The 25,121-nt window shown below is 40.6% G+C and overlaps 2 protein-coding genes across 10 annotated transcripts in view; one reads left to right on the top strand and one right to left on the bottom strand.

Moving 5' to 3' along the window:
- Positions 1–25,121, top strand: part of FAM172A (family with sequence similarity 172 member A) — a 525,562-nt gene that overhangs the window by 351,345 nt on the left and 149,096 nt on the right. The gene's annotated exons all lie outside the window — the stretch shown is intronic.
- The window catches only part of LOC130290507 (translation initiation factor IF-2-like), a 163,764-nt gene continuing 158,152 nt past the window's right edge, over positions 19,510–25,121 (bottom strand). The window contains exon 2 of the mRNA XM_056538239.1: positions 19,510–19,614. The gene's annotated coding sequence lies outside the window, so the exon portion shown is untranslated. The remainder of the gene's footprint in view (positions 19,615–25,121) is intronic.

A 25,121-nucleotide genomic window follows, 5' to 3' on the forward strand; every position in this document is an offset into this window, starting at 1 on the left:
TGCCCAGTACAGTTGTGGCGTGTTCAGCCTGGAAAATTTCATGGACCTTTTCACTGCTGGAGAAGCAGGAAGGTATTCTTTATTAGAGTAGCACAAGTTCCACCAGCAAGGAAGTGGTCAAGGAGGAATTCTTAATTGTTTCAATGTGAAATTCCTCTTTGTTGTGCAGAGTCCTTGGCAGTGGACAAATTACACAGCTAATGCTACAATATTGAAAGCATTCAGTGTGATCCCAGTCTAAATGTGTATTACTTGAGAAAGCCTTTGGGGGTAAGCCTGGATACCTCGCTGTTACTTCTACACACTAAATAGATTTAATTGGTAATTCTCAAAGAGCCGTCCATGTGCAGCCATAGGTTATATTCTTCTACCTTTTTCCCAAGACTTCAGATGTCAGTATACTTTTATGTTAGATAAACTTGTGATGTATTGTGTTGGGAATGTATCCAGTGCAATATAAAATATATATGTATTTTCTTTTGTTAATTTGAGCGTAGACTATTATCGCTTTGATTCAAAGACCGTTTAGGTTTTCTTGTATCTTTTTAGGCACTGCCAGCTGTGAATAAATGACAGATCTATTACAGTTATGCCTTATCACTATATAAGCAAATTACTGATTAATCAATCAGAGGCAGATTATAGTATATCCTACGTTTCATCACATGAAATGTTACGTAGCGGCCCGAACTGTCTACAAGCAGTCAGATGGCAGCACAGTTATAATAGGTTTTCCTCCCCCTAGCAGTTTATTGCTCTTAGCTATCAAAAGTTAATTTCAAATCCCGATATAGTTGCATTAATTTTCGAGACATTTTCTGGGTGTAGAACAGAAAAGAATAACATGAACTTTACACCACGGCTCTGTAGCTAATCGTTTTTTACCTCCAGCTAAAGGGAATAGTACTAATGTCAGTGGACACAACATCTGTTTGCAAGGATGAGAGGAGGGGGAGTTATGGAAAGTTAAGGCTTGGAATATTTTATTCTTTGAAATGGCAGATTTGCCCAGGAATAGGAGAAGGTCGCTTCATGCAGCGTAAAGAATAATTGGACGCTTTTCTTAATAGGGAGACTGTAAATTTGTAATTATAAAGTGTACTGACTGCCTGGTAATACTGCAAACTACTTTATTAGGTATAAACTTCCATCACAGCTAATAAAATATAGTAAATATGTTTCTGTAAGATGTGAAATAGAAATCTGGGCTGCTTATGAACCATGCGATGTAGAATTTGGCTGGAGACAGACTGTATAAGTAAATGGTGGTCTTCGCATGTAAGGGTTAATAAGCTATGGCACACAGCTGGATTTCATCAAGCCTGCCCACAATTACCCCTCCATTCCACACTGCCTATAGCAATTGTAATATAATGCTATACGTTCCCTGTACTCTCAGTGACTCCATTTGGGTTTCCACTATTAGTAGGGATAGAGCAAAGTCCTTTTAGTCTCCGTTGGTGGTTGTATAGTGAATTTTATATAGCATACAATCTGTAAAAAGGCTAAAATGCTAAATAAAAAATTATTATTTTATTAATTTTTTATTTAAAGTTTTGTATTTTTTATAAAGTTTTTATTTAAAGTGTTGTAAGTTTTTCCATATTTTTGAGCAGTAGATAAATATAATCATTAATCATCTTTTTATAACAAAGAAAAAGACACATTATTAAGGTTAATTTCTTTCTCCAAAATTACCTTATTATTTTCATGAGTTACATTTATTTTCTTTAATTCACATCTTACTTGATTATTCAGTTATCACTAGAATCTCCATAAAGATATAAAAGGGGAAATAGTCATCTTTTTCTATATCTAAATGCAGTAAATGTTAATTTTCTGCATTGTTCTGGATGTAATTTTTCCCATTTTATGACGATACATTATCTATTTTTTAATTATCTCTCGTATATTAGGCCTCTTGTAATTGACTCAACTTGGGTAATAGCTTCAACTCTTCAATATGTTACTTTGTCATAAGCATTCTTTTCTTTCTCATAAAGGTTCCCACAGTGAATCGAACTATAAATGTGATGATAAAATCACCTAGGCGTGGATTTTGTTGATTCTCTATCTGCTGCTGTGTCTTTGTGTTTATTTAGCCAGTACATTTATCTTTACACCGAAAAACTGCTTAGCAGCAAAGTTAAATTTATTTGTTAAATGTTTGAATGAATTTAGAATTGATCCAGGAAATGATATTATTTATTTTTATTGTTTTTGTTATTTATTATTATTATCTTTCACATTTTTTCAAGTTAAAAAAAAAAGGTCTATTTTCCTAAATATTGGAATAAAAATATTAGGAATTAACTATTGTTATTAACTTTAAATAAGTTTTTATACATTTTAGGTTGTTTTGATCACCTGGTTTTTACCTGTTTCAGCGAGTGCTGGCAAATATTTCATAGGGGTTTTACAGTAAGTATCGCTGCAAACGTCCTCAAAACTTTGTTTCTAGTCAGTAGAATGAAAAAAGACCCTATAAGATAACTTGTGTGTGTTGCATTTAACTTTTTTCTGGGGGGTCACTTACAACTTTGCAGAAGTCATAAACCATTTCCATGCCCCTTGATAAATCAGTGGTAAACTAAATTCCTGCAGCACTCTTCTGTCTCTGGTATGTTTTACACGGCTGTCAGTTCTTCCATTTTATCACAATGCAAGAAAAAAATAAATAAATGGTGTGTGAGCTGATTTCCAGTGTTTCAGAGTAATCTCGTACACACACTGCTCATAGCAAGTGATCTGTCAGTCTCCTGCTATAGTACGTGTGTGGTGATCCTCATATCTGCTTGCCATGAACTGTGATCTTTGGGCTGTACTGAACTCCTTTGGGTAGTATCTCAGATAGTTTCCACTATGTTCTTTAAAGGATGACTCCGAGGGCAGCTTTAAAGTATGTGAACAATAATATTGAGATTCTTCATTAGTGGTGAGAACAGTATTACACTTCAGAATCTGTGAACCCTGAACACAGTGGGCGAGCGCTAAAAAAGTACAGTATGCTAAGTACTTGTCTCTCCTTGTTGCAATATGTGGACACCGCTTACAAATTGACATCATAAAGTGCGGGCCTTGTTGCTTGTGTATCGTATTTGTTCTTTACGCTGGTTACACACTGTATTTTTGTAATTGTTTTGTGTTGTATTGTTTTATTGGGTACTTTTTATTCAAATGGGTACTTTTTATTTTATTTGGGTACAAATTATTCTATAGGGTTATTTTTTGTTCTATTGGGTACTTGGTTATTTGTGGATAACATTATATAAAATATGTTTGTTTTTTTATGTTTAGGATTTTCGCTAAGTTAGGTAATATGTTGGTGAACCAAGTTGTGAGTTCAAACATAGTAGAAGTAAATAGTAGGGAAATGATATTGTGCAAACCTAAACACAACATAAATGACCTTGAGCTTTTCTGATTTCAAAAATTATTGGGAAAAAAAAACTAAACATTGAAGTTATAAACAGACCAGAAAATGAATTCAATTTACATTTTTTTAACTATATTTTTCTAGACTTCATTATGTTATGTAGAGAGAAAAAAAATAAATCTTAACAATTTTTTAAAATTTTGGTAAACACAGTCTCCCCCCAAGATGCTGTATAGGTATTTACACTGAAATTTTTATTGACCGTTTCTGAAATGTCTAGCATTTAGAACATAATAGTCCTGCATGTAGCCATCGTGTGTCATGTGCAAGAATCTAGTGTATAAAATGAGCACTGATATGCCTGGAAAACCTCGGTTAACTGAGTGTTATTATTTAATCCCTTAGTATGGCCGGCTCCAGTGTCTGTAAGTAACAGGTACACTTTAATTTGCATCAAGCTGTAATTTAGCTGGTAATAATTCGGGATTTATCTGTGGAAGCTGATGGAGTGTATAACCACCACAAATGTGTTTTCCTGCATTTCAATCCCAAATTGTCTGCCTTTGTGTCTGAACCAGAAGTTTGATTGCCGTATCACACTGGAATTAAGAGCAGCTAAAAATACACAAGCGTTTGTATCTCATTTACTGGAAATGTCTGCAGGCTTTTTCTGACACTGCAGTTTCTATTCATCGGATAAGTCACTAACATTTGGGAGCATTCATGGAACGAGTTATGAGCGCAAAAAAAAGCAGAATATTCTCCAGCCTGTCACCATATAGAAAGAAACGCACTGAGAACTGGTGAAAGGTAGACAGGTTTTTCCAGGCATTCTTATTAAGCGCTTTAGAGTGTTATTACTATATTCACTGCAGGGACCCAGCAACGTTTCTCCATCTGGAATTTTGTAAAAAGTTGTCAAATAGCGTGTAAATAGCTATATTATGTATCTGGTGACATTGAGTAAAGGATAACCCTCTATTCAGGTGTTTGCCATCATATTATTGCAGCTTATGTATTGAGTCATGATTCTATATATTTTTATATTAACATTACAATGGGATCAGTGGCGATAAGCAACCTGGGAGCTTAGACCTATTTTATATGTATTGGTCAGAATAATAATCTGCTTTAATATTATACTGTGCCGGAATCTTTATAGTTATACATTGCCCTCAATATTATGTGTCACATACGGTATGCCATATACTTAATAAATTAAGTATAATACATAAATTACATAATGAAATCTATAGGGTGCTAGGAAGGTTTAAAGGGAATGTGTCACCTAAAGGTTTTATTATTATTATTATTATTATGCTTATAGCCGGATAATGAAAAAAATCTTTTATCTCACCTGTTCTATTTTCTGCTTTATTGCATGTTTTCTACATTGCTATAGGGAAAGCCATATTGCTGGAGCTCCTGCTCTGTTATCAGTTTTTACAGATATACTTTATATTAGCTGTATTGATATAAGAAACAAAAGACTGGAGCAGACCCTATTTACTTTTATGGTAGACTCTTTCTAGACATGGTTTGTGATCAGTGCAGGAAGGGGGAGGAGGTGAGCTGTGACCATCACTTATTGTAAATAACTTGTTACTACCTTATCTATATACTGGTGCCACCTTTTATCAATCCTGCTTTTGATGCTAAGGAGAAAACAGCGTAAACATTAGAAAGTGTCAGTACAGAAAGTGTCAGGCTATTATTTATTTTAATGGCCAGACTGAAACGGCAGGATTTCAGAATTATTGTATAATTTATATACAAAAATGGAAGATTAAAATCATGTGTGAATGGTGATGCTTTGTAAGGGGTGGGGCATGTCTGTGTGTGTACTCTCTATTTGGTCTCTCTCCTGGATGATTTCTGCTGTGGTGCCTGCCGTACTTATGTGTGTGTGTCATATTCCACGGCGATCTACCTCTTGGAGGCCATGTCCTGCATGCCCATTTTCCTTGTTAGGATCCTATACTTAAATGGGCACTGTCATGAAATCTAAAAATTGATATGTTGTAGTACTTAAGTACTACAACATATCTCTAATATACTTTAATTTAAAAAAGTGATTTTAAACAAGTTTAAAATCACTTTTAAATTCGGCCACTAGGGGTCGCCCTCCTAGTGGCCGAATGCATTCTGCAGTGATGTCACTACTGGATTTCGACTCATTTCAGCCTGGCAATGAGTCGAAATCCAGTCACTGCGGTGCTCGCTCCCGCCTGTCAATCAGACAGATGAGAGCGAGCACGCTGATAGCTGGGGCTGCGTGCATTGGCCAGCTCCACTGGCCTCGCGCGCGGCCCTGCCCGCCCGCCCCCGTTACCCTGTCCGGAGGCCGTTACCCTGTCCGGAGGCAGCTCATTGATCCTCCGGTAAGTCTTCACTACTGGAGGAATGGGGTGGGGGAAGCGGGGTTGGGGGGAGCGCTGCTGCTCAGCACTAGAGATATGGGGGTGGGGAGCGGATTTCGGGAGAGCGCCGCCGCTGCTGCTGCTCCCGAAGTAGCACTGCTGCGCTAATAAAGATATTATTTTCACCACAGGGTGCCTCCAGCTGTTTCACCACTACAACTCCCAGAATGCCCTGACAGCCAGTAGATGTCAGGGCAAGCTGGGAGTTGTAGTGGTGAAACAGCTGGAGGCACCCTGTATAGTGAGCTAAGGGCAGAAGTGCCGGCCCCAGCAGGCATCAGTGACGTGGTGCCTGCTGGGGAAGTCTGCCTGGTAGTGAGCACGCTACCAGGCAGACAAAAAGGGATTTTAATATAGTAAAAAAAAAATGTAAAGGGAGGGAGGGGGTTAGGGATAGATGGGCAATAGGCAGGGACAGAAAAAAAAGAAAAAATGGATGGTGGGAGCTACACTTTAACTGTTTCATTGTTCTATACATGCCTGCTGATTTCGGAGCGGGGGTTGAGATAGAATGTATGTTTGGTGGGAGGGTGCTGATGGGGTGGGGGGAGGGGTGGCTGGGTTGTTTGTATGTTTGTTATATCTTTTTGTGTTTAAAAACTTCAATAAAAATTATCTGATTTAAAAAAAAATTGAACATTAGAAAACAAACCAATGGAAAATTCTTCAAATGTTTTTCAACTTGATTTAAACAAGTGGTCATATTCTGATGATCCCCTATATAAGGAGGTTATCCTTTGTCTCTGTGGTCTATAAAGTGTGTGAAACCATAGGAGGTAGATACATGTATATTCCCATTTGTAAGTTCAAAGAAGTTAAATAAAAAAAAGTCCTAAAAACGGGCACAGAGGTGTGTGTATTATTTTCAAATACCTACGCCATTTTTAGTTTTTTATTTGTTTTGTTTTTACAATATTAGAGAAAATTTTTGGCTTCCAAGATGACAAGTCATTGGCAGCGGAGTGGCTTGTTAGTCACAACTGTGTGACATCTTTATCAATGTCTTGTGACAGAATTGTGTCTCACAGAAGCACAGTAATATAGGACAGGTCAGAAGACATTTTATAATAAGCCGTGCTGTGTCCTAAAAAAAAAAAAAAAAGTGTTTTTCCGCTCCAGTCCTCAGGTACCCTTACTAAGTCATTATATAGAGCTATCCCATAGAGAGAACACCTGTAGTCATTCTTGATGCACTGACGATAATTATATCTTCAAGGAAGTCTCTAAAACGTAACATAGTGTGGGCATTTCAGAAGCAGAGGTGCTGCAGACTTTGCAGGCACAGCACCAAACAGATTCCTAAAGCAATACTGATAAATCTCCCAACTGCATATCCACATCATGGGATTTATATTCAGACAGTCATTTAAAGTTTAGCCTATGGTACCAGGATGTGCAGAACGAAAGGGCTCTGTACCTTTCGGGAAAAAGGTTCTCCATGTTTTTTTCAGAGTTCGCTTTGCCACACAACATGCCAATGGTTAAAGGGGAACTCCAGTGGAAAACAAGTGGGAAACAAATGTTTTTAAATCAGTTGGTGTCAGAAAGTTAGCAGCTGCTGTATACTATAGATAACATTGTGTCGTTCTTTCCAGTCTGACAACAGTGCTCTCTGCTGACACCTCTGTCCGTGTCAGAAACTGTCCAGATTAGAAGAAAATACCCATAGAAAACCTCTCCTTCTCTGGACAGTTCCTGACACAGACAGAGGTGTCAGCAGAGAGCACTGTGGTCAGACTAGAAAGACCTATACAACTTCCTTTGTAGTTAATCTGTAGTATACAGCATCTGATAAGTACTGGAATAGTTAAGATTTTAAATAGAAGTAATTTAAAAAGTTGTATAACTTTCTGGCACTCGATTTGAAAAAAAAAATTTTCACCAGAGTTAAAGGTGGATTTTTTTTTTTTTTTTAAATCAACTGGTACCAGAAAGTTAAACAGATTTGTAAATGACTTCTAATAAAAAATCTTTACCCTTCCAGTGCTTTTTAGCAGCTGTATGCTACAGAGGAAATTATTTTCTTTTTGAATTTCTTTTTTGTCTTGTCCACAGTGCTCTCTGCTGACACCTGATACCCGTATCATAAACTGTCTAGAGCAGGAGAAAATCCACATATGAAACATATGCTGCTCTGGACAGTTCCTGACACGGACAGAGGTGTTAGCACAAAGCACTGTGGACAAGACAATAAAGAAATTCAAAAAGAAAAGAAATTCCTCTGTGTCATACAGCTGCTAAAAAGTACTGGAAGGGTAAAGATTTTTTAATAGAAGTAATTTACTAATCTGTTTAACTTTCTGGCACCAGTTAATTAAAAAAAAAAAAAAAAGTTTTCCACCGTAGTACCCCTTTAAGTTTTGCTCACAGTAGCATCATGGTATATCTAGATGACCATATTCTTTCTGTCAAAAACACTGAAATGACTGATGGTATTCCAAAAATATTGCCCTTAGCCATAGTAAATACAAGCAACAGTGCTGAGATGTAGTCATGGGTTATGAACAAAGATATAGCTAGAAATGCGGCATATAGCTTTAGGCCAGTGGATGAATTAGGAGAAAAGGTTAATAATACCCCAAAGCTTTACATAAAACTTAACCCACATACTTTTTGGACATCTGCTACTTAATTATTTAATTCTCAAATTTTCAAGAAAAATGTTTTACAGTTGTTTTCTAAATACATTCTGTAAATTCACATGGATTAAGAAGATTGGTTTAGGAACACCATCCTGCCACTTTTACTTAACAGAAAAGCAAACATCTCTCCATACTGTTACATCGAGAAATTTAAAGTCAGTAATATACTGTAGCTCTAGTCACATATTTGTAGAAACTTATAATTGGGAAATGTAGAAATCGAGGGGCATGTTCACAGAGCAACCTCCAATTCAGATGAATGGATCTGATATTTTGGTGCACTCATTTCTGCAACAAATATGTCATGTGTGAATGCCAGTTTTTTAGAGGAAAATCAATAATTTTAAAAATTATAAAAAATCAGTCCTTCGTCAGTGACGATATATCTTATGAATAGACCAGTCCAGTAGCAATCATTTTTTTTTCACTCCCACTAAATTACTAAAACACCGTGAATAGAAACACTATGTATTCTTTCAGTTTAATGCTGTCCCAAAACATGACCTTGAAGGTGCCTTATTAGTCCAAATTCTGTAATTTAGGCTATATACAGTTCAGACCAAAAGTTTGGACTCACCTTCTCATTCAGAGTTTTCTTTATTTTCATGATATGATATGAAAATTGTAGATTCACATTGAAGGCATTAAAACTATGAATCAACACATGTGGAATTATATACATAACAAAAAAGTGTGAAACAACTGAAAATATATCATATTCTAGGTTCTTCAAAGTAGCCACCTTTTGCTTTGATTACTGCTTTGCACACTCTTGGCATTCTCTTGTTGAGATTCAAGATGTAGTCACCTGAAATGGTTTTCACTTCACGGGTGTTCTGGTGTGGAGGAGGAGGTGTGATGGTGTGGGGGTGCTTTGCTGGTGACACTGTTGGGGATTTATTCAAAATTGAAGGCATACTGAACCAGCATGACTACCACAGCATCTTGCAGCGGCATGCTATTCCATCCGGTTTGCGTTTAGTTGGACCATCATTTATTTTTCAACAGGACAATGACCCCAAACACACCTCCAGGCTGTGTAAGGGCTATTTGACCAAGAAGGAGAGTGATGGGGTGCTGCGCCAGATGACCTGGCCTCCACAGTCACCGGACCTGAACCCAATCGAGATGGTTTGGGGAGAGCTGGACCACAGAGTGAAGGCAAAAAGGGCTAACAAGGGCTAAGCATCTCTGGGAACTCCTTCAAGACTGTTGGAAGACCATTTCGGGTGACTACCTCTTGAAGCTCAACAAGAGAATGCCAAGAGTGTACAAAGCAATAATCAAAGCAAAAGGTGGCTAGAACCTAGAATATGACATATTTTTACACTTTTTTGTTATGTATATAATCCCACGTGTTAATTCATAGTTTTGATGCCTTTACTGTGAATCTACAATTTTCATAGTCATGAAAATAAAGAAAACTCTGAATGAGAAGGTGTGTCCAAACTTTTGGTCTGTACTGTATGTTATCAAATTAAATAGTTCCACTAATTAATAGCAACATGAACATTGCCTACTTATTGATAAAATCTACTAAAATACTCAAAACTAGTATCAAATATATAGAAGCATAAAGTACCCTTTCCCCAATCTTCATATTTGTTATTCTAAAATTGTCACTGTCATATTCCTTTTTTTTCTGTAATTTTTTGTTTGTGCCCCTTTTTTCGAGTAATTTGATCTAATAAAAAAACTAACAAAAAACAAAACAAAAACTATAAAGGCCTGTTGCCCTACTGTAAGGGGCAGGAATACAAAGAAGCCAGAAAGTGTCTTTTGACTGCATTTATCCCTTACAATTGCTTGTTTTGTGACTTTTCCTTCCTCTGCTCTGACAAAGGTTTCAAGAACTGAGGTTGAATCTTCAAAGGGCAGGAAAGTGAATGTTGTGTTATCCTGTTGAGGCAGTGGAAATCCAGCTGGCTCTGTTTAAATAACCTCGCTGTAAAGCCTCATATCCATCTGTGATGCACGGAGAGCAGCCCTCATACCTTCCCTTGTCATCTTTACTCATCACTTGCCTTTTTTGTTGGTGTTAAACATGACTCTAAGTCTTGCTGACCTGAAAATTCTCAGTCCGATTTTGTTTTTGAGCAGCGGGAAGATTGATGTTCGCACATTACTGTGTGGCTTGAGCCTTACCTAGTGCAGTCATCTAACCTGGAAGTCTGATTATCTATTCCAACCTTGCTTCAGGCAAAGTAAATAAAGTGATATTACAGAACAGTATCAGGTTTGATAGACATGGAAAAAAGATGCTGGGATATTGATATGTGGATCACCTGAAATGCCGAAGAAACACTAAACCCAACTGTAGTTAAGCTTGTGCTTGTAAAGTGTAGAAGATACTGTCTAGTACTGATGAGCTATATGTCTTTCAATAAAGGAGTGACTTCTAAACCAGCCTTTTTCGTAATAGTCTGTTGAATGTCTTGGATGCAGCAGGTTATTTATTTTTGTTGATAGACATGTAGCAGGGTTAATGAGTGTTAGATAGATGTATGGATATAAAAGTAAACTGGGCCTTTCCTGGAGATGATTGTTGTTGCCAGATTTATGAAATCGCATTTTTATTTCTCAGCCAAGTGTCAAGGAGGGGGGACTGAGCTGTTAAGTGCCACAGCCTGACACATCAACATGGTCACTTGCACCTCCCACCTTCCTAGATTGTAAGCTTAGTCTTGTGCATGAGTCAAGGAAGAGCTGGGAGATGAGGCAAGCGAGGAGGCATGCCAGGCTGCGGCACTTGAGCATCTCCTTGACACTTGGCAGAGTTGACAGATACCTTTTAACTAATTGGAGAACCAATATGAGTAAACTCAAGCCCACTCCATACTCGACGTCTCCCGGCCAATAATAGCCTACATGTAGTAAACTTCGCTGCGGGTTATTTTAACTGTTATTTTAATGTATTTCAATTTCCATTTAAACCTTAAGGCTGCACATGCACGCTGGTAGTAGAATTGTCTTCTAAAGGCTGTCGTGATAGATCCATGAAATGTAAAAATGTAAATAGAAAAAAAACATTTGGTATTGCTGTGTGTGAAAAATGCTCAAGCTATTACAGTATTTAGTTAAATAACTCCATGACATACACATAGTAAAACACCAAATGCAAGAATTGTCACTTTCATTGTCATTTTCTGGTCACCTCACATCCCACAATAATGGAATAAAAAAGTGATCATAAAGTTAGATACCGTATATACTCGAGTATAAGCCGACCCGAGTATAAGCCGAGACCCCTAATTTCAACCCAAAATCCCAGGAAAAGTTATTGACTCGAGTATAAGCCTAGGGTGGGAAATACATCATCCCCCCCTGTCATCATCCAGACCCGTCATTAACATCCTCATCATCATCACCGCCTGTCATCATCCAGACTCTCATCATCATCACCTGTCATCATCCCCTTGTCATCATCCCACACATCCCCCCTTCATCATCCCCTTGCCATCATCCCCACCCCCCTTCATCATCCCCTTGTCATCATCCCCACCCCCCTTCATCATCCCCTTGTCATCATCCCCACCCCCCTTCATCATCCCCTTGTCATCATCCCCACCCCCCTTCATCATCCCCTTGTAATCATCCCACACACCCCCCTTCATCATCCCCTTGTAATCATCCCACACACCCCCCTTCATCATCCCCTTGTCATCGTCCCCACCCCCCTTCATCATCCCCCCCCTTCATCATCCTCTTGTCATCATCCCACACCCCCCCCTTCATCATCCTCTTCTCATCATCCGCCCTCAGTGGTCTTCAACCTGCGGACCTCCAGAGGTTTCAAAACTACAACTTCCAGCAAGCCCGGGCAGCCATCGGCTGTCCGGGCTTGCTGGGAGGTGTAGTTTTGAAACCTCCGGAGGTCCGCAGGTTGAAGACCACTGCGGACTTCGACATCATCCAGCCCCCTCTCACCCCCTTTAGTTCTGTACAGTACTCACCTCCGCTCAGCACTGGTCCGGTGCTGCAGGGCTGTCCGGAGAGGAGGTGGTCCGGTGGGATAGTGGTTCCGGGCTGCTATCTTCACCGCGGGCGCCTCTTCTCCGCGCTTCCGGCCCGGAATAGAGGCGTTGCCTTGACAATGACGCAGAAGTACGTTGGCAATGAACGTACCTCTGCGTCGTTGTCAAGGCAACGTGACTATTCTGGGGCCGGGCCCGAAGCGCTTAGAAGAGGCCTCCTCGGTGAAGATAGCAGCCCGGAACCACTATCCCACCCGACGACCTCCTCACCGGACAGTCCTGCAGCACCGGACCAGCGCCGAGCAGAGGTGAGTACTGTACAGAACTAAAGGGGGGTGAGAGGGGGCTGGATGATGTCGAAGGCCGCAGTGGTCTTCAACCTGCGGACCTCCGGAGGTTTCAAAACTACAACTCCCAGCAAGCCCGGACAGCCGATGGCTGCCCGGGCTTGCTGGGAGTTGTAGTTTTGAAACCTCTGGAGGTCCGCAGGTTGAAGACCACTGCGGGTGGAGAGTTCACTCGAGTATAAGCTGAGGGGGGTGTTTTCAGCACGAAAAATCGTGCTGAAAAACTCGGCTTATACTCGAGTATATACAAAATTTGTACCAATAGAAACTACAAATTATACTGCAAAAAAATTGCACTCCTATAGCATCATATAAAGAAAAAAAAAGTTGTCAGGGGTTAGAACCTCTTCATAGAAAAGGGCCAGAAAATGATATTTTAAAATTATTTGTAATTCTGAAATTTGTCATATTTACATTTTCTTGTCTTTTTTGTTTGTGCTTTTTTCTCTAAGTAATAAAATATGATTGAAACTATACAAATTGGATATTGTTGTAATCACACCAACCTGAGGAATACAGGTAATGTGTCAAAATAAACCCACTCAAATTTGTTCTTAATGGAGAGAACATTTAAACCTAAAAATGTAAATTTTATTTGTTCTTTAACTGATTCTTCAATGCACTATGATGACCCATCATTCTGGTTAAGATAGCTCAATAGTCTTAACTGTATTCTTATGGAAAGCAAGGAGTCCATTATATTCATTATATGCATACTTCTCCTACCCTGCAGCTGCTCACTGACAGTTTTCTCTTAATTATTGTGCTTAGGGAGTGTAAGGGTCACGGCAGTTGGTGGATCCCCTGGCCTTTGTGGATGATGACGTGAGCCATGCCAGGGAGTGGAGTCCAAGAGCCCACCGCAAAGCGGGATGGTCTTGCCGCGGCAGGCGGCACCCAGATCACTACTCCTGGCACAACCCGTCCACACAGGTGGCTGGGATGAAACGTGGCACAGAAGGATGCAGACAAGATGTGGTCAGGATAACTAATGGACAGGACAGGTTGCACAGTAGTAGGGTAAGAACACGGAACAAGGGTCAGGTACACGGATAACAGGAACAATGGAACACAGAAGCTTTCTCTCAGGCACTAGGGCAACAAAGATCCGGAAGGGAGTCATGGGAGGAACTGATACTTATAGGAAAAGGGGCAGGTGAATTCACTAATTAAGGGTGTACTGGCCCTTTAAATGTAAGAGCTCCGGCGTGCACGTGCCCTAGGAGGTGGGGGCACGTGCCGGGGCTGAGAACACTGAAGACCAGGGAGATGAGTGACGGTCTGGGACCCGCAAGCGGGCGCATCCCACGATGCGAATCCCAGCCCCGTCGTCTGCGGGGACATGACAGGAGAGCGCTCATAGCCAGTATGTCTGGCCAGAGAGCTGAAATTACAGTACCCCCCCCCCCCCCTATGGTCCCCCCCCCCCCCCCCCCTCTTCTTGGAATTTAGAAGGTTCCGGAGTATAGGAGGGTGACAGATCGGTAATAAAGTTCTTAGCACTATGAGACCAAGGGGTTTCTGGAGTGGGCAAAGGCTGTTAGAGGCCCGCAGGTTTCTGTAGAAGAATTTTGTCACAGGTGAAGCAGGAACGAACAAAATCTGTGACATCGCATTCAAAGTGCGGCCACCAGTAATGCCGGGTGATAAGTTAAAAAGTATTCCATTTACCAGGGTGACCAGGCAGCAAAGAAGACTGTCCACTTTATGTCTCAGTTTACCAGGCACAAAAGATTTTCCAGGTGGAACTTGTTGAAGATAGACAGGAGCTACAGGAAACAGTCGCTCTGGAGGAATATTATGCCTTGGTGTGGAATTCAAACCTGCAACATTGGAGGAAAGAGTGTCAGCTCTGAAGTTTTTGTTAGCAGGCCTAGGAGGAGGTGAAGAAAGAGTTTTAGACTGGATCGGCACAAGACAATGATTTTGCCAAAACTGTCCCCAGCATGTGATTTCACCAGAATTCCATTCTAGTTGAGGAGATTGATGTTGAAGCCAAGCAAGACCAAGAAGAAGCTCCAAAGTACAATGTGGCAACACATAGAACTACATTTTTTCCTTATGCAAATCTCCTACTTGCAGGATGAGAGGTTCAGTGTGGTATAGCTCCTTACAGTTCAGATTTTGTCCATTAACAGAGGAAATGTACAAGGGCTTGGCAAGACGAGTCACTGGAAGGCGAAGTTTCTGTTGCTGTTGTTGCTGCTGAGCGGCAAGAAGCTGTTGCACCATGGCAGAAAGTTGATTTAGTTGTTTCGCTTGACGAGCTAACTGCTGCGACTGTTGAGCCACGGCGGTGGAAAGATCCGAAACATCTGGCAGAGGCACCCCAGCAGGATCCATGGCCGGATCTTACTGTAAGGGTCACGGCAGGTGGTGGATCCCCTGGGCCTCTGGTTTTTACCAGAGCCCACCACAAAGCGGGATGGTCTTGCTGTGGCAGGCGCCACCCAGATCGCCACCCCTGGCACGACCCGTCCACACAGGTTGCTGGGATGAAGCATGGCACAGAAGGATACAGACAAGATGTGGTCAGCATAACTGCTGGACAGGACAGGTGGCACAGTAGCAGGGTAAGGACACGGAACAAGGGTCAGGTACACAGATAACATGAACAGTGGAACACAGGAGCTTTCTCTCAGGCACTAGGGCAACAAAGATCTGGCAGGGAGTCATGGGAGGAACTGATACTTATAGGAGAAGATGCAGGTTAATTCACAATTTAAAGGCATACTGGCCCTTTAAATGTAAGAGCTCCAGCACGCGCGGGTACGCCCTAGGAGGCGGGGGCACGCACACCGGCCTGAGAACACGGTAGCCCAGGGAGGTGAATGGCTGGCTGGGACCTGCATGCGGGTGCGTCCTGTGATGCGAATCCCAGCCCCGTCGGCAACGGGGGACATGACAAGAGAGCGCTCACAGCCAGCATGTCTGGCCGGAGTGCTGACATTACAGGGAGAGAACTGTCAGTGGGAGGGGGTAAATAAAGGGGGGGGAGGGAGGGGGGTGTAATTAGGGGAGGTGCGGGTGGGGGGGTGCCAAACAAAGGGTCCACCCCGGGTGCCAAATGCTCTAGGTACGCCCCTGCCTAAAAGTCTTCTTTACTTAGCTCAGGGATAAAATGAAAATAATATGTCTTGAAATCTGCAGCAGTAATATTGATCTACACATTGCGGGACACTTTTTTTCTTTTTTTTTTTTTTTTTTAGGTATCTTAAAATGAGAGAAAAGGGTTACTTATATTGTTCCCTTGTATGTTCCATCATTCAGATTCTCCATTAAAAGTTAATAGTAGTATAGCTGTATCTGGTCAGGTAATGAGGGGGAATGTCTCATTGTCTTGTAAATCAAGTTCTATTTACCCCCATTTTCCTGGGCGTACATCATGTGTACTTCCCCCACATTTATCAAAGAGGGACACATTCTTCATAAATATCAAAGTAGCTTAGATGTAGACAAGTTTCCAAGTTTGGTCCAGGGTGGCGTAAGATTGCGAAAAAAAATTATTACAACAGTTTTAAAAAGTACGTTTTTTATAAGGCCATATTAATTTGTTGCCATTTTTTTTTAATTTTTTGGGCACAATACAATACAGGTGAATTGGGCTTTCAAAAATCTTTTTTCTGCAGATTTTTTTCCTTTGCAATTATACTGCAGAAGTCTGCAGTTTCTATACTCAAACCCAAAAGAGCATGATATCATGTAGCTCAGTTGGGGACAAACAGAGAACAGGAATACATAAATTGCATCCAACCTAATGTGCATGGTTTTAATAGAAGTTAAAAGGGTTATTAGGGGGGAGGGTTTATTTATTTTTTTCGAACAATGGCCATACTACAGTATATAAAGAAAATAATTCTCTACTCACCTCCAGTGCTCCCGCGGTGCCTCAGATGTCCTAGTCCGATCACCGGCTGCAATCCTCTTCCTGAGCTGCAGCATGATGTCAGGGCCCAGTGTATCCTACTGCCGTTCAGCCAATCACTGGCCATGATAGGAAATCAATGCGGCAAGTGATTGCCTGAGAGACAGTATTGCACACTGGGCCCTGATGTTGCTCCAGGCCCAAGCGTCAAGCTGCAGCTCAGGAAGAGGATCATAGCTGGGGACCGGAGCAGGAGACCAGAGGCACTGAGGGAGCGCTGGAGGTAAGATGAGGTTTATTTTTTTGTTTATTTATTTTTTTATATTTTCATATACTGAAGTATAGACATAGTTCTAAAAGATAAAATAAACTCCTACTGGATAACGCCTTTAAAGACTCCTATCTATATATTTGATTATAAAGCTCAGTTTCCTTCTGATGTGGTAGTAAATCGCTAGTGGGAAACTGATGCCAGAACCAATTCCATTGTTCCTGGCATCTGGTGTGTCAGTTGAAATGCTCAACTGGTCCAGGCGCCAAATATGTGTTTTTCAGATTTTTTCTCAAAATTCCAAAAATTTTTCTAGTAGAAAAGGGTGAAAATGCCTGATGATACCTTTTCTGAAAATGTTTTTCTTTAACATCTTCCTTTATATTTCCATATATCTTGCTAAAGTCATCTTATGAACAATCTGGTGCCTTTGTTTTAGCAATAGCCAGTCATATGAGGCCCCTGTCACACCATATTCAGTTTTTTTTAATGCTGGTACTCATGTGGGATACACCGTCTCACAAAAAATATTGACCAATCGGGAACCTCTAAAGTGTAACTTTTATTATACCGTATTTTTCGCCCTATATGATGCACTGGCGTATAAGAAGCACACAATTTATAGGTGCAAAATCTAAAAAAAATAAAGATTTTGAACCCAATAGTGGTCTTCAACCTGCGGACCTCCAGATGTTGCAAAACTACAACTCCCAGCATGCCTGTACAGCCGTTGGCTGTCCGGGCATGCTGGGAGTTTTAGTTTTGCAACATTTGGAGGTCAGCAGATTGAAGACCACTGCATAGGAGGTAATACTCATGTGTCCCCGCCGCTCCGGACCCGTCACCGTTGCCCTGGATGTCGCTCCATCGCTGTCGCCGTGTCCCCGTCACTCCGGAACGTCTCTGCTGCCGTCCGGGTATCCTCGCTCTCCGTCGCCACCATCACGTTGTTACGCACGCTGACGCACGTATGCGATGACGTGATGACGAGGAAGGAGAGCGCCGGCCATACAGGGGATCCCTGAACGGAGAAGACACCAAGGAGGCAGGTAAGGTCCCTCCCGGTGTCCTGTAAGCACTAACCCGGCTATTCAGTCGGGCTGTTCGGGACTGCCGCTGTGAAATCGCAGCGGTCCCGAACAGCCCGACTGAACAGCCGGGTTAGTGTCACTTTCCCTTCAGATGCGGCGGTCCGCTTTGATCGCCGCGTCTGAAGGGTTAATACATGGCATCACCGTGATCGGTGATGTCCTGTATTAGCCGCGGGTCCCGGCCGTTGATGGCCGCAGGGACCGCCGCGATAGGGGTGTATTCGCCGTATAAGACACACTGACTTTTCCCCCCCAGTTTTGGGGAAGAAAAAGTGCGTCTTATACGGCGAAAAACATGGTACTTCAAAAAATAAATGTGAAAAAGTAGCAAAAATAGTAAAATGTGTAACGCCAAAGAATCACAAAAAATTTGTTTGGGTTCATGGACTCTTTTTGAATACGGCTCTGGACTATTTTTGTGATCTTTTGGCGTTACACATTTTATCGTTTTTGCTACTTTTTCACATTTATTTTTTGAAGTATGATAAAAGTTAATTTTTAGAGGTTTCCGATTGGTCAATATTTTTTGTATTATTTACTGGGAGACCTAATATTTGTTTGGAGTATTCAGTTTTCATGATACACCATCTTACCTTTGAGTAGTATGGTGCAAGCTTACAGAACTTTCATTGAATCTTTACCTACCACATCTAGATCTCTAAGGTTTTGAAAACGGCAAGAGGTGCCAAATCTTTAAAGATGATCATCAGTGTAAAGTATTTTACTTGCATTACCGTAGTTTTCGCCGTATAAGACGCACTTTTTCTTCCCCAAAACTGGGGGGGAAAAGTTGCTGCGTCTTATACGGCGAATACCTGCGGCCATCAATGGCCGGGACCTGCCGCTAACACCCGATCGCGGTGATGCCCTGTATTAACCCTTCAGACGCGGCGATCAAAGCTGACCGCCGCGTCTGAAGCGAAAATAACACTAACCCAGCTGCTCAGTCGTGCTGTTCGGGACCGCCGCGGTGAAATCGCGGTGTCCCAAACAGCTTACAGGACACCGGGAGGGACCTTACCTGCCTCCTCGGTGTCTTCTCCGTGCCGGGATCCCCTGCGCTCCCCTTCGACGTCATCACGTCGTCGAGCACGCCGTCTTCCAATAGGAGCGGCGTGCGTAGCGGCGTGATGACAGTGACGGAGAGCATGGATCCCGGGTAAGAAGAAGTCCGGAGCGTCAGGGACACCATAGGGATGCGGCGACAGCGATCGAGCGACATCCAGGGCACCGGTGACGCATCCGGAGCGGCGGGGACACGTGAGTACTACCTCCTATACCAGTTCAGGTTTAGAATCTTTATTTTTTTAGATTTTGCACCTATAAATTGGGTGCGTCTTATACGCCGGTGCGTCCTATAGGGTGAAAAATACGGTATATGTCTATGACTTATTTTATATTCATACTTGGAATTTAAGTGTGTGCCATACCTCATTGATGACTTGCTGAATGTGCAGTTCGCGGCTTTGACCTAGAGAGGGCATTGGGTAGGCTATGTACAGTTATAACCTCTTTAAGAGCTGTATCCATCCAGGGATTGATGATCTATCTCCTCTTCCAAAGATTTCATGTTTGTATCTTATCTGAGCAGAAGTCTTTCAGTTGCAGGAAGTCATTGGCTGAACTTCCTGTGGATAACAATTATCAAATCACACACATGTCATCCAGTCTTATAGGCAGAGACATTGATAACATTGTGTAGAAATGTTACTGCATAGGAAAGCCGGTAATAGGCTGTTAACTCTGCTACTGAAATAAGAAAAAATAACTTTGTAACTTGACAGCAAAACCTTCATTATCCCCAGGAGTCCGGCTGTCAGTCTTTGCTGCTTCATTTCATTTTACTTGAAGCTTCCTCAAAGCCTTTGGCAAAGGAAGTTTTTTTTTTTCTTTCAGTGCCGAGAGTTTTAAATGTTTCCACTTAAATTGATTATTGGCAATGAAAATAAATCTGGGAGGATAAACATCCCACTATTATTTATCGTCTATGCTTTATTTTTTATTAATCCTTATGCCTTCAGATTCTTTACTGAAATCATAACGCAGGCTTATATAGGTATATCATGTATATAGCACCACATTATTAGCTTGGCGGACAGTGCAGCTGAAACAGGTGTTTTTTGGTTTTCATTTATTTTAATTTTTTTTGTCAAGTTAATTTAAAGGTGTTTCCAGGGAATAGTCCAGGCGATCATGTCTAGTACTGCAGATTGTACCATTGTTTGGATCACTGGGAACCAATTTGTTGTGCTGATCAGCATAGGTCTCAGAAGTCACACTCTTATTACATAGTAACCTGGTTTGTAAGGTTAAAAAAAGACATAAAGATATAGCCAGTGCAAATGCTATTGCGTAGGTGCAGCATATCTGCTTCACAGGAAGCTGTGTACGTGTTTCGGTGGGGCCTCATGCAAACACTGTAGTGTGCCATGGAGAATATGTGAGCTGAGTAGGGACATCTGTTAAAATCAGATAGAATACATAAAAAAAAAGAGGAGGGCACCACTAAATAGTAAAACATAAATAACAATCGGGGGGCAATAGAAGTGTCTGAACATAGACCATATTAAAGAACAAGGTAACGCACAAAAATGCACACCTGTATATAGCTGACACAAAAATGCACACCTGTATATAGCATAAACATAGAAGAAGGATCGCACTCACCAGGAATTCAACTCTTTATTTCGTCACCAGTACGCAAGGCAATGACATAAGTGGAGGCGGGGGGGACAGGAGCTCCGGAACAAGTTGTTTCACGCCTGTTTGGCGCTTCCTCAAGCTGGCTTGAGGAAGCGCCAAACAGGCGTGAAACAACTTGTTCCGGAGCTCCTGTCCCCCCCGTCTCCACTTATGTCATTGCCTTGGTACTGGTGACGGAATAAAGAGTTGAATTCCTGGTGAGTGCGATCCTTCTTCTTTGTTTATGCATTAACTTTCTTCCTCCTGTTTATGGAGACGCACCACTACAGGCAACCCTCTAGCTAGCCCCGCAGCCCCCTCGGATGCTAATAGTGCCAGTAGCCTTTATTTCTGATAGTGCCGGATCCGTTTTCTTCTTACTTTGAATAGACACCTGTATATAGCTCACACAAAAATGTACACCTGTATATATAGTAGAAGGAGAGCAGCACCCAAAAAAAAAAAAAAAGGAGAAATTCGGTGCACGCAGAGTCCAGACCCGGGTCAGGGATCCATGTATAAGCAGAAATTGGAAATATCCGCAGCACACTGAGTAGTAAAATTCAAAAAAGTTTTATTCCATCACAGTGGGGGTGTCCAGAACAACGTTTCAACCAGCTCCCTGGTCTTTTTCAAGCTCAGTATACAATGTGCACAACACAAAATTTATAGGGGTACTAATCAAGTACCAAGATAAGTGTCAATCAAAACATAACGTCAAATACAGTATAGAAAAGAATCACTCTCAAAATTATGATCAAATACATAATACAAAAATAGTGAAAATATGCAAATCAATCCATCATTATTTCAAAAGTGTACATAAATACTGTGCTATGTGCACCAATACCTTAATAGGTATCTGATTATATAAATCAGACACCTGTGTAAAAATTAAAAACAAAGCAGTTGCTAAGGGAAGCTCACTCACCCGGACAAACTCTGGCTTGTAAACAAAAAAACTGCGCGTGCGCGGCGGCCCAAGTCATCGCGCATGGCGCCACATTAAAAGTAACTTCCTGTTGTTGTCTATGGGCGGGTTCAGAACACGTCCACTCGACAACATCCGTTTACATGGGCGTAATCAGATGGACCAAAATAAGTAAAACCCTTCTGAGGACTGATAGCACCCAGTACTTCATAAAGAGTTATGGGAATAGAAATAAAATAAATAATTATAAAAATAAAAGAAAAAAGTAAAAAATAATATTGAAAAATAATAAATTGAAAAAACAAATAAATAAAGGAAAAAAAGAAAATTTTAAAATTAAAAACAAATAAAAAATAGAAAATAAATGGAATGTTTAGATAAGGTGAGTAATACTTTAGGCTCCCCCCACAACACACTGTCCAACACGTAAATAGCTGCCCATGCTCAAATTGCGATCACAGATTACTCCATGATATAATTAAATAAAGGTTTATTGAATCCAAAAAAAAGAAAAAAGAAAATATATAAACATCTTCTTCAATTCTTGAAATAGTCCGGTGAGTTGAGCATATCCTCCCAATCGCATACTGCAAAAGGAGCAAGAAATAAAATTCATTAATAAATCATTAAAGATATCTTAAACAATGTGTATACTGAGTATACAGATGCAGATAATACAAGGGCAGAGGGAGAAGACCCGTGTCAAGACCACCTACCTACCCACAACCCTTGATGACACTTTAAATTCAACATTAAGGCCACCTGGCTTGAGTGTGCCCAATGTGAAGATCCATTTTAACTCTCTTCTTTTAAGTAATCCCTGTCTGTCACCACCTCTTGTCAGAGGGGGGACATGGTCGATGACCATAAATCTCAGGTCACCCTCACCATGCCCCGCCTCCGAGAAGTGTTTTGGCACAGGTAAATCATCCTTATGTTTTCTGATGTATATCTATGTTGATTTAGTCGCGACATGAAAACGCGACTAAATCAGCATAGATATACCATCAGAAAACATAAGGATGATTTACCTGTGCCAAAACACTTCTCGGAGGCGGGGCATGGTGAGGGTGACCTGAGATTTATGGTCATCGACCATGTCCCCCCTCTGACAAGAGGTGGTGACAGACAGGGATTACTTAAAAGAAGAGAGTTAAAATGGATCTTCACATTGGGCACACTCAAGCCAGGTGGCCTTAATGTTGAATTTAAAGTGTCATCAAGGGTTGTGGGTAGGTAGGTGGTCTTGACACGGGTCTTCTCCCTCTGCCCTTGTATTATCTGCATCTGTATACTCAGTATACACATTGTTTAAGATATCTTTAATGATTTATTAATGAATTTTATTTCTTGCTCCTTTTGCAGTATGCGATTGGGAGGATATGCTCAACTCACCGGACTATTTCAAGAATTGAAGAAGATGTTTATATATTTTCTTTTTTCTTTTTTTTTGGATTCAATAAACCTTTATTTAATTATATCATGGAGTAATCTGTGATCGCAATTTGAGCATGGGCAGCTATTTACGTGTTGGACAGTGTGTTGTGGGGGGAGCCTAAAGTATTACTCACCTTATCTAAACATTCCATTTATTTTCTATTTTTTATTTGTTTTTAATTTTAAAATTTTCTTTTTTTCCTTTATTTATTTGTTTTTTCAATTTATTATTTTTCAATATTATTTTTTACTTTTTTCTTTTTTCTTTTATTTTTATAATTATTTATTTTATTTCTATTCCCATAACTCTTTATGAAGTACTGGGTGCTATCAGTCCTCAGAAGGGTTTTACTTATTTTGGTCCATTGCTATTGGACCTTGAGTGTGTGGGTACCTGGGCATAATGTGACTGGAGGGTCCACTGGGAGATATAGAGGTGTTGCGTCCATATCATCAACCAAGGAATTGGGTGAGATGGGACGCGAACCCAATGGTGTATGCCATCCGTCACAATGTGCTGTTTGGCATACGCCAATATCGAACCCAGGTTTTTGCCAGGCTGTGGTATCACCACTCTTAATGTATCTATGACACCCTCGGACTATTGAATATGCCATTTATCAGTCTGCACATTATTTTATTTTTATTATTTTATTTTTTATTATCTTTACTTTTTATTATTTATTTGTGTATTTTTTATTTTTTTATTTTTATTCTTTATTTTTTATTTTACTTCCTTTATTGTTTTATATACTATACATACTTTTTCCTTCTTTTTTTCTATTTTTCGAATTTTTTATTTTTGTGCTAGTCCCTATGAGGGATTCTGTTATTTTAATAAGGCTATTAGGTTCCCATACCTGTTCACACATGTGATAGACTGGACCGTTTGCGCCTGCGTGGCTGATGCCTTCTTTCGGGACTTGGTCTCGGAGGTTGGTGTCCGTTGCGCATGCGCTGGGGACCAGTGACATGTTGCCATGCTAACGAACGGGCTCTGATTACGCCCATGTAAACGGATGTTGTTAAGTGGACGTGTTCTGAACCCGCCCATAGACAACAACAGGAAGTTACTTTTAATGTGGCGCCATGCGCGATGACTTGGGCCGCCGCGCACGCGCAGTTTTTTTGTTTACAAGCCAGAGTTTGTCCGGGTGAGTGAGCTTCCCTTAGCAACTGCTTTGTTTTTAATTTTTACACAGGTGTCTGATTTATATAATCAGATACCTATTAAGGTATTGGTGCACATAGCACAGTATTTATGTACACTTTTGAAATAATGATGGATTGATTTGCATATTTTCACTATTTTTGTATTATGTATTTGATCATAATTTTGAGAGTGATTCTTTTCTATACTGTATTTGACGTTATGTTTTGATTGACACTTATCTTGGTACTTGATTAGTACCCCTATAAATTTTGTGTTGTGCACATTGTATACTGAGCTTGAAAAAGACCAGGGAGCTGGTTGAAACGTTGTTCTGGACACCCCCACTGTGATGGAATAAAACTTTTTTGAATTTTACTACTCAGTGTGCTGCGGATATTTCCAATTTCTACACCTGTATATAGCTCACACAAAAATGGACACCTGTATATAGCTCACACAAAAATGTACACCTGTATATAGCTCACACAAAAATGCACACCTGTATATAGCTCACACAAAAAACCCCACTTGTATTAAGATCACGCAAAAAATTTACATATATTATATATTACAAAAAAAATGCACACCTGTGTATAGCTCTTAAAAATGATATAATTTCAAAGGCCATATAACTACAATAAAATTCAAGTACTTGGGCTTAGACTGATAAACATAACCCCCTTACAGTGGTAACCAACCCTTCGGCATTGTCCACTTTTGTGTTTTTATTCTGACTCGTTGCATAATTTTTTTTGGGTGTGTTGGGTGTGTTTTTTGTATGCATCTTTTTGCATGCACTTTTTGCTATGCAATATATTACGGTTGTTAATTACTATTGGTGAGCTACAGGTATTAGCCTTAGCCCAAGTTCTTGGTTTTTAATGGTATTACTTTTATATGGCCTTTTGTAAAAAATCAATTTTAATATCTAC

Source organism: Hyla sarda, chromosome 1 (assembly GCF_029499605.1).
Source record: "Hyla sarda isolate aHylSar1 chromosome 1, aHylSar1.hap1, whole genome shotgun sequence".
NCBI classification, from domain to species: Eukaryota; Metazoa; Chordata; class Amphibia; order Anura; family Hylidae; genus Hyla; species Hyla sarda.